At 53.9% G+C, this 11,247-nt stretch overlaps 1 protein-coding gene across 1 annotated transcript in view; it reads left to right on the top strand.

The window, feature by feature from the left end:
- The first annotated feature begins 3,220 nt into the window (after positions 1-3,220).
- FAM168A (family with sequence similarity 168 member A) overlaps positions 3,221-11,247 on the top strand; it is an 83,654-nt gene continuing 75,627 nt past the window's right edge. Inside the window, exon 1 of the mRNA XM_066588331.1 lies at positions 3,221-3,306. The gene's annotated coding sequence lies outside the window, so the exon portion shown is untranslated. The remainder of the gene's footprint in view (positions 3,307-11,247) is intronic.

Genomic DNA, 11,247 nt, shown 5'->3' with positions numbered 1-11,247 from the left:
CTGTACTGTAGACAGGTATGATGTGAGGTAACATGTGGAGGGGTCTATACTGTAGACAGGTATGATGTGAGGTAACATGTGGAGGGGTCTGTACTGTAGACATGTATGATGTGAGGTAACATGTGGAGGGGTCTGTACTGTAGACAGGTATGATGTGAGGTAACATGTGGAGGGGTCTGTACTGTAGATATGTATGATGTGAGGTAACATGTGGAGGGATCTGTACTGTAGACATGTATAATGTGAGGTAACATGTGGAGGGATCTGTACTGTAGACATGTATGATGTGAGGTAACATGTGGAGGGATCTCTACTGTAGACATGTATGATGTGAGGTAACATGTGGAGGGGTCTGTACTGTAGACATGTATGATGTGAGGTAACATGTGGAGGGGTCTGTACTGTAGACATGTATGATGTGAGGTAACATGTGGAGGGATCTGTACTGTAGACATGTATGATGTGAGGTAACGTGGAGGTATCTATACTGTAGACATGTATGGTGTGTGGTGAGATGTGGAGGGGTCTGTACTGTAGACAGGTATGATGTGAGGTAACATGTGGAGGGGTCTATACTGTAGACAGGTATGATGTGAGGTAACATGTGGAGGGGTCTGTACTGTAGACAGGTATGATGTGAGGTAACATGTGGAGGGGTCTGTACTGTAAACATGTATGATGTGAGGTAACATGTGGAGGGGTCTGTACTGCAGACATGTATGATGTGAGGTAACATGTGGAGGGGTCTATACTGTAGACATGTATGATGTGAGGTAACATGTGGAGGTATCTATACTGTAGACATGTATGGTGTGTGGTGAGATGTGGAGGGATCTGTACTGTAGACATGTATAATGTGAGGTAACATGTGGAGGGATCTGTACTGTAGACATGTATAATGTGAGGTAACATGTGGAGGGATCTGTACTGTAGACATGTATAATGTGAGGTAACATGTGGAGGGGTCTGTACTGTAGACAGGTATGATGTGAGGTAACATGTGGAGGGGTCTATACTGTAGACAGGTATGATGTGAGGTAACATGTGGAGGGGTCTGTACTGTAGACATGTATGATGTGAGGTAACATGTGGAGGGGTCTGTACTGTAGACAGGTATGATGTGAGGTAACATGTGGAGGGGTCTGTATTGTAGATATGTATGATGTGAGGTAATATGTGGAGGGATCTGTACTGTAGACATGTATAATGTGAGGTAACATGTGGAGGGATCTGTACTGTAGACATGTATGATGTGAGGTAACATGTGGAGGGATCTCTACTGTAGACATGTATGATGTGAGGTAACATGTGGAGGGGTCTGTACTGTAGACAGGTATGATGTGAGGTAACATGTGGAGGGGTCTGTACTGTAGACATGTATGATGTGTGGTAACATGTGGAGGGGTCTGTACTGTAGACATGTATGATGTGAGGTAACATGTGGAGGGGTCTGTACTGTAGACATGTATGATGTGAGGTAACATGTGGAGGGGTCTGTACTGTAGACAGGTATGATGTGAGGTAACATGTGGAGGGGTCTGTACTGTAGACATGTATGATGTGAGGTAACATGTGGAGGGGTCTGTACTGTAGACAGGTATGATGTGAGGTAACATGTGGAGGGGTCTGTACTGTAGATATGTATGATGTGAGGTAATATGTGGAGGGATCTGTACTGTAGACATGTATAATGTGAGGTAACATGTGGAGGGATCTGTACTGTAGACAGGTATGATGTGAGGTAACATGTGGAGGGGTCTGTACTGTAGATATGTATGATGTGAGGTAACATGTGGAGGGGTCTGTACTGTAGACAGGTATGATGTGAGGTAACATGTGGAGGGGTCTGTACTGTAGACATGTATGATGTGTGGTAACATGTGGAGGGGTCTGTACTGTAGACATGTATGATGTGAGGTAACATGTGGAGGGGTCTGTACTGTAGACATGTATGATGTGAGGTAACATGTGGAGGGGTCTGTACTGTAGACAGGTATGATGTGAGGTAACATGTGGAGGGGTCTGTACTGTAGACATGTATGATGTGAGGTAATATGTGGAGGGGTCTGTACTGTAGACATGTATGATGTGAGGTAACATGTGGAGGGGTCTGTACTGTAGACATGTATGATGTGAGGTAACATGTGGAGGGGTCTGTACTGTAGACATGTATGATGTGAGGTAACATGTGGAGGGGTCTGTACTGTAGACAGGTATGATGTGAGGTAACATGTGGAGGGGTCTGTACTGTAGATATGTATGATGTGAGGTAATATGTGGAGGGATCTGTACTGTAGACATGTATAATGTGAGGTAACATGTGGAGGGATCTGTACTGTAGACAGGTATGATGTGAGGTAACATGTGGAGGGGTCTGTACTGTAGATATGTATGATGTGAGGTAACATGTGGAGGGGTCTGTACTGTAGACAGGTATGATGTGAGGTAACATGTGGAGGGGTCTGTACTGTAGACATGTATGATGTGTGGTAACATGTGGAGGGGTCTGTACTGTAGACATGTATGATGTGAGGTAACGTGGAGGGGTCTGTACTGTAGACATGTATGATGTGAGGTAACATGTGGAGGGGTCTGTACTGTAGACAGGTATGATGTGAGGTAACATGTGGAGGGGTCTGTACTGTAGACATGTATGATGTGAGGTAACATGTGGAGGGGTCTGTACTGTAGACATGTATGATGTGAGGTAACATGTGGAGGGATCTGTACTGTAGATATGTATGATGTGAGGTAACATGTGGAGAGGTCTGTACTGTAGACATGTATGATGTGAGGTAACATGTGGAGGGGTCTGTACTGTAGACATGTATGATGTGAGGTAACATGTGGAGGGGTCTGTACTGTAGACATGTATGATGTGAGGTAACATGTGGAGGGGTCTGTACTGTAGACAGGTATGATGTGAGGTAACATGTGGAGGGGTCTGTACTGTAGACAGGTATGATGTGAGGTAACATGTGGAGGGATCTGTACTGTAGACAGGTATGATGTGAGGTAACATGTGGAGGGGTCTGTACTGTAGACATGTATGATGTGAGGTAACATGTGGAGGGGTCTGTACTGTAGCATGTATGATGTTAGGGCTAGGGGGGGCACCATGGCCGCCGCGGAGGGTCTGTGTGTCGGGCTCTCCTCCCGCACCCGGAGGTGATGTCACGGTGACAGGCCGCAGCTTCCCGCCTCCTCCTTCTCTCCTCCTCCTTCATCCCTCACACACAGGAGAGGACGGAGCTGACACCATCGGCACCGGGACGCGTCGGAAGATCACGAGCGGAGACCTTACCGGTAATGGCGGCGGCGGGTGGAGGGGCGCAGTGCAGGGGGGCCGGGGTGGGGGAGGGGAGACACGGGGGAGATGCTGCTGAGGTCAATGTGGGGGAGGGGCGCAGCAAGTCACGGGGGCGCTAGATGTATATAATGGGGGGGGGTTCTGTATGTAGATATATATAATATATCGCGGGGGGGGGGGTCTGATCCGTCCACGAGCAGTACACGGTGCCGGTGAGTAGGGGGCGCATGTGGAGGGGGAGGAGGTGCAGCTGATGTTCTGTGGGACATGTGGAGAAAATTGGGGGGGGGACCAAGGTGAGATCCTGTGGAGATGTCCGGGGGGGATGAGGGGGAGGAGACACGGTGAGATGCTGCAGGGATACATGGAACGACATGTCGAGGCAGGCTGGGGGACACATTCTGAGATGTTGTGGGGGGAGGGGGGACACGTCGAGATGCTGGGGACACACGGGGGGGGGGGGGACGGGACACAGCGAGATGCTGGGGGATGCACGGAGGGGACATGCCTAAAGGCAGACTGAGGGGGACACGTCAAGATGCTGGGGGTATACAAAGGGGAACGCTGCAAGATGCTAAGGGAATGCACAGGGCAACATGTCAAGAGGCAAACTGGGGAAGGAACATGTCGAGATGCTGGGGGGGGGGATACAAGGAGGACATGGCTATATGCTGTGGGACACGGTGAGATGCTAAGGGCATGCACTGGTGGAACACGACGAGATGCACAGGGGGAGATGCACGCGGCGAGGCGCTTGGGGGACACTCGGAGGGGACGCGGCGAGGCGCTTGGGGGACACGCGGAGGGGACGCGGCGAGGCGCTTGGGGGACACGCGGAGGGGACGCGGCGAGGCGCTTGGGGGACACGCGGAGGGGACGCGGCGAGGCGCTTGGGGGACACGCGGAGGGGACGCGGCGAGGCGCTTGGGGGACACGCGGAGGGGACGCGGCGAGGCGCTTGGGGGACACGCGGAGGGGACGCGGCGAGGCGCTTGGGGGACACGCGGAGGGGACGCGGCGAGGCGCTTGGGGGACACGCGGAGGGGACGCGGCGAGGCGCTTGGAGGGGACGCGGCGAGGCGCTTGGGGGACGCGGCGAGGCGCTTGGGGGAGGGGGCGCGGCGAGGCGCTTGGGGGAGGCGCGGCGAGGCGCTTGGGGGAGGCGCGGAGGGGACGCGGCGAGGCGCTTGGGGGAGGTGCGGAGGGGACGCGGCGAGGCGCGTGTGTGTGTGTGTGTGGGGGGGGGGTGATTGGGAGATGCATTGAGGGGATGCTGAGGGACACTGGGATGGGGTGAAATGCATGGGGGGGACACATGAAAATACTTTGAAGGGGTGCAGTGAGATGCGGGGGAGATGCACAGGATGGATGTGGTAAGAGACTGGCAATATTCTAGGGGATACACAGGGGACATGGCCAGATAACGAGGGATGCATGTGGGGACATGGCCAGATACTGGGGGATACGGGAAGATACTGGTCCGTGAGACGTTTCTGTCCTGGACTCTCCTTAGTACACCCGAGTTACGGTTTGGGAAGGTGTACGGCACCTGAGCTGGCGGTGTATATGATGGAGCCTCGTGTGCTATAGAAGATATATACTGCTAATATAGACGGGACTGATCCTAAACTCCTACGAGTCCAGCAGGTCCGGGGGGGGGGTCTGTCTTGTGGGTTATGGACCCACATAGACAGTGCGGAGTACCACCGTATATGATAACATGTGGTGGCGTGTGGTGAGATATGGCACATGTGGTGTCAGGCAGGATGTGGTGAGATGTGGCGGTGTAGAACAGGACGTGGTGAGATGTGGCGGTTGTCTAGTGGTATAAGGTGACTTATTAGATACAGTTGAATATACTGGTATGTGGGGGATGTATAATAATTGATCCTACACTAGGGATAACCACATATCAGGAGTCAAGTAGCCGGTCTACTACACAATAGTAGGGCCCCCATGTGGGCACATTGATGTCACTTCACCAGATAGTATCTGACTGATGCAGCCCGTGGGATTGTTGGTTTTACTTGTGGGAGACTGTTTGACAGTCCCTTAGATGCTGAGGGGGGGGGAGGTGGGGAAGGGGGGGGTTACATGGTGACATATTGGGAGGATGCAGGGGGACACAGCACAAGATATGGGGGAGCGGACACTGGAAGATGTTGGAGGGTTGGAGGATGCATGCTGGGACACGGTGAGATACTCGAGGAATGCATCGGGATATATGGTGATTTACTGGAGGGATATATGGGGTGATGCACAGAGGGGGACAATGTGAGCTACAGAGGGGCACTGCAAGATACTAGGGGGCACGGTGAGATGCTGGGGGGGTTGTGTAAGGGGATAGGTTGAGATGCTCGGGAGTCGCGGGGAGAGGTGAGCTGCCGGGGGATAAAAGGGGAGAGAGGGACACGGTGAGCTACCGGGGGATAAAAGGGGAGAGAGGGACACGGTGAGCTACCGGGGGATAAAAGGGGAGAGAGGGACACGGCGAGCTACCGGGGGATAAAAGGGGAGAGAGGGACACGGCGAGCTACCGGGGGATAAAAGGGGGGAGAGGGACACGGCGAGCTACCGGGGGATAAAAGGGGGGAGAGGGACACGGCGAGCTACCGGGGGATAAAAGGGGGGAGAGGGACACTGTGAGCTACCGGGGGATAAAAGGGGGGAGAGGGACACTGTGAGCTACCGGGGGATAAAAGGGGGGAGAGGGACACGGTGAGCTACCGGGGGATAAAAGGGGGGAGAGGGACACGGTGAGCTACCGGGGGATAAAAGGGGGGAGAGGGACACGGTGAGCTACCGGGGGATAAAAGGGGGGAGAGGGACACGGTGAGCTACCGGGGGATAAAAGGGGGGAGAGGGACACGGTGAGCTACCGGGGGATAAAAGGGGAGAGAGGGACACGGTGAGCTACCGGGGGATAAAAGGGGAGAGAGGGACACGGTGAGCTACCGGGGGATAAAAGGGGGGAGAGGGACACGGTGAGCTACCGGGGGATAAAAGGGGGGAGAGGGACACGGTGAGCTACGGGGGGATAAAAGGGGGGAGAGGGACACGGTGAGCTACCGGGGGATAAAAGGGGGGAGAGGGACACGGTGAGCTACCGGGGGATAAAAGGGGAGCGAGGGACACGGTGAGCTACCGGGGGATAAAAGGGGAGCGAGGGACACGGTGAGCTACCGGGGGATAAAAGGGGAGCGAGGGACACGGTGAGCTACCGGGGGATAAAAGGGGAGCGAGGGACACGGTGAGCTACCGGGGGATAAAAGGGGAGCGAGGGACACGGTGAGCTACCGGGGGATAAAAGGGGAGCGAGGGACACGGTGAGCTACCGGGGGATAAAAGGGGAGCGAGGGACACGGTGAGCTACCGGGGGATAAAAGGGGAGCGAGGGACACGGTGAGCTACCGGGGGATAAAAGGGGAGCGAGGGACACGGTGAGCTACCGGGGGATAAAAGGGGAGCGAGGGACACGGTGAGCTACCGGGGGATAAAAGGGGAGCGAGGGACACGGTGAGCTACCGGGGGATAAAAGGGGAGCGAGGGACACGGTGAGCTACCGGGGGATAAAAGGGGGGCGAGGGACACGGTGAGCTACCGGGGGATAAAAGGGGGGGGGAGAGGGACACGGTGAGCTACCGGGGGATAAAAGGGGGGGGGGAGAGGGACACGGTGAGCTACCGGGGGATAAAAGGGGGGGGAGAGGGACACGGTGAGCTACTGGGGGATAAAAGGGGGGAGAGGGACACGGTGAGCTACCGGGGGATAAAAGGGGGGAGAGGGACACGGTTGAGTACCAAGAAGATGCGCAGGGAGAAAAATGGTGAGATACTGGGGATGCATGTTGGGGGACACGGTAGAATGCATTGGGGGGGATGCACAGTGAGATAGCAAAAGGGGTGAGGCACAGTGACATACCGGGAGGATGCACAGGGGGGTGGGGGTCATGGTTAGATACTGGGGGGAGACGGTAGGATTCCGGGAGGGTTACATGAGGGGTCTGCACGGCGGGACATATACAGTTGCAGTCTGTGGGACTGTTGTGTCCACTAGCGGATGAGCGGCAGTCCTACAGACATTATATCATCCGGTCCCGCTAGTGAATAATCTGTTTCTGCTCCTGCAAACTCTGAAGAAGCCACAAAAGTGAGCTGCAAGTTCTTGTATTGTAGCCGCGGGCTGTTAGGTCTGGGGACACCTGCCACAGACCGTTGGCGTACAGCAGCCCGCCTCCATGCTGGACTGACTTGTTTATAACCTACCTAAGCATGGCGGACATTGCAGAAAACTCCTGGATGGCTTGCAGTGATGGGGGGTTGGGGGTGGGGGGTCCAGATGGGTGTAGATGCAACAGTTCCATGGAAAGATGACCATATCAAGTCCACATTGATGCCTGGTGACCGCATGTCCTGTCTGCAGACTTGAAGTGTTGATGATTCCCGCTCTGCCCCATCACCGGTCCTCGCATCCTCTTCTCCCCTCCTGCATAGTAGAAGGGGGGACCAGCTGGGATCAGTGAGTCCAGCCCCTCTGTCTGGGGAAGTTGTGGCCAGCTAGACATCTGCCTCCGCAGGGGAAGTGTGGTACTACATGGCGGTCATTCAAATGTGGTGTTAGCGGCTCTATGCTGTGAACGCGGGGCCCTTCCTCTATAACATCCAGATTCCCTAATGGCACAACCTTTTTAAGGGTCCTAAGCCCCATGAAAGCTCCCATCTCATATTTCAAACATGTCCACAAGCCCCTCCCAGTTCAGGTGTCCTTGTCACCTTTTTTGGGTCATTGTAGTAAAAAACAGCAAAAAAACCCCCATCCCTTGTACTGCGGGAATGTAGGCTGGGTTCTCACAGGGCGGATTCTCGGCAAAAATCTCACGGTTTGGCTGCAGTGAAAAACCGCAAGATTTCCGCCGGGAGAACCCGCGGTGGCTTTGAAGCAGCCCGGCCGCTCGCTCTTCCGCTGCGGCCGGCGCTCCCATAGAGGAGAGTGCAGCCGCAGCGGGAAAAAAAATGGACATGCTGCGGTCGGCAAATCCGCGCCGCAGCGGATTTGCCATCCCGTGTGGACAAGATTTCTGAGAAATCTTGTCCACGTGGCTGGCTAATCCCGGGATAAGCGGGCGCATGCGGATTTGCCGCGGCGAAATTCCGCGGCAAATCCATCTCGTGTGAACCCAGCCATATGGATGCCGCCATATGGCTGTACAGTGGCATGCAGAGGCGGTATGTAGCAGGAAATCCTCCGGCGGCCGCTGCTAGACACAACGTGAAGGTAGCTTTCAGTCTCGTTCCCACGCATTTTCATTCGAATACGCGGAAGGCTTTGGCCGCAGTCAGTGAATGATCAGTGAATGATCGCCGGGTTACACGGCCCGCTCCGCCGTTTCATCCTTATGCCTGCCGAAACGGAAAGCGAATGATAAGCGAACAAATTGTTGTTAGTTCATTCGTTGCAGCGCTCACACGGAACGGTTATCACTCAGATTCCCGCGATCCGGCTAATCATCAGATAATTACCCGGTAATTATCGCTGTGTATAGGGGCCCTTGGGGCGCACGTATTTCCGCTGCATGTGTCACATGCAGATTTGTAGCAGAGGGTAAAAACCCGAGGCGTACGCGGATATCCTGCGGGCTTATATACCGCTCCACGCGTTCGCTTGTCGAGTTCCACGTAGTTTCCTTTTTTCCCACACGGGGGACTCAGATTTGGTAAAATCTTATTATTTTATCTACTTTGCTGCTTCTGTAATAAATTGTGGAGTTCCGCTCACAAATCTGGAGGGCAGATCAGCAGTTACCGCTACATCTAGAAGGGTTTCCACGCAAAATTAGTATTGATGACGTATCCACAAGATATGACATCCGTCGGACGCTCAGGATACCGGCTGATTGTGTGCCAGTTGGTATTGCCATAATACAGAGAGGTAGGAATGGAAGCTCTAGCGCCAACCTATATGTAGTGGCCGGTGCTTGTAATTGCAGACATAGCTCCTATTGATTTCAACAAGACCCCAGCCTGCAGTTACAAGTGCCGGCCACTACATATTGGTTGGCGCTGCAGCTTATGCTCCCACTCGTGTGTATTGCAGGCGCCCGATAAGCTGGGATCCCTAGGATAGGTCATCAATAGTAGTTGGCCCCCGATGACCCAGACCCACTGAGAGAGCGGCTCACGTTCTGGGGGAGCCTGTGCGGCACTTCCATTACAGGACGGACATTCATATGAATGGGCACCCCGTAATACTACATTTCCCTGGGGCGGCCATTGCAGGGGGAAATACTCTGATGGCCGTGGCTTCCACCACAAAGTCAGCTGATTGCTTGAGGCGCTGAAAGCCCGACCCCAAAGCGACCAGCCGCGGAGGAATTGTGCATCTTGGTGCGCTCCCTCTTTAAGCCCTATGGCAGGTAAAATGGAAACCCGCGACAGTGGGGTGTATGTAACATCGTATTCTGAAGAGCGCCGTAAGGCACCTTTACACGGGGCGATTATCTTAGGAAACGGTAAATTCGGATGATGATCGTCCTGCGTGCCCACGGCCGCCGACTGGGCGCTCAGCAAGAATTCGCCAACTTGTCAGTCGCTTGGTTATTAGCGGAACGAAGAACCGAGCGACTGTCAGACAAAAGCCATCTCCGGCCCGCCCCGCCGCATTCTCAGAGCGACTATCGCTCCTGCATAGCAGGGTTAGTCGGGCAGCAGTCTGTGGGACGGCTGTTGGGTGCTCATGTGCCCGTGGTCGCCCCAGGTGAAGGTCCCTTTAAGTGTACGCTGCCAGCCTGCAGGGGTGATGGCGCTTCTCAAGATGTCGCAGTATTTGCACGTTTTCGCAGGGTTGGTGCGTGGCAGGGGTAGTATTTCCGGAACCCACCTGGCATACGGGCGCGTCTTATGATGGTACCGTTAATTATAATGGGGTCTGTTGGGTTTACGGCGTCCGGCGTGCTCCAGGATAAGATGGCGCTGCGTGCAGCTTCTGTATCATTCCGTATTTTAATGGAGGCTGCGAACAGAACCTGCGACGCAGATGTGAACGAGATCCTTGTTATCCGGCTTGCGGGAATGGTTGCTGCTCCTTGGGGTCATGTTTTTCACAATTTTTAGGAGCAGCTTATGGCGCAGCATTGTGAGAGCGCATGTTATAAGGCTGCAACCGCATGTGGGATATTCCACCGCATGCCTAACCTGCAGATGGCGATGCGGAATAGTTGCATCTGTGAATGTGCATGCAGACCGCATGTGCATGAAGGTACGAGGCCTTTTATTCCAGTGATTCCATAGAAAATAAGGTGTGAAATCGCCTGACAATTAGCGCCTGCTGTGATTCTTCTATCGTGGCAAGAGGAAAATCGCCCGTGTGAACAATGGGTTATATTTCCGTGCGTCTCGCAACGCACAAAACACGCGTGACAATAACGGCGGTGTGAACACGGTCCAAACCGCAGTCGTGCGGAATTTCTTGCCGTTTGTCCACATGGCCGAATTCGCATCAAAGTTTTCACTATGGATTCCGCAAATTTCCGTAGACGCTTCTTCGCGGAGTCCGCCTCGCAAGCGGCGCATCATTCCGTATACTTCTGCACGCACGGATATGAAATCCGTGTGCTGAAAAAAATCTGCGCCATTTATAAACGACGGCATGGACTCCCAAGGATGCGAACGAGACCCTTAAGAATTCCTTGTCAAATCCGCTTATACCGATATAGGAGTGTAGATGTGTTGGCTGATAACTGGGAACAATAGTTTGCACTCAGCAAATGGAGAAGCACGAACTGCAGGGGCATTTTCCTTGTACGTCACGCGGCAGAATTGCTTATGCTCGCAGAAATGTTGGTTTCTGGACGGAGAGAGGAAGCGGAGGATATCAGTGTTGAGCGGCTGCATTATTAATAAGGCATGCACTGCACTCGGATTGCAGCTCCGAGGCTGGAA

Source organism: Eleutherodactylus coqui, chromosome 1 (genome assembly GCF_035609145.1).
Source record: "Eleutherodactylus coqui strain aEleCoq1 chromosome 1, aEleCoq1.hap1, whole genome shotgun sequence".
NCBI lineage: Eukaryota > Metazoa > Chordata > Amphibia > Anura > Eleutherodactylidae > Eleutherodactylus > Eleutherodactylus coqui.
The sequence above is the reverse complement of the archived record's forward strand: the minus strand, read 5'-3'. Positions and strand labels throughout refer to the sequence as shown.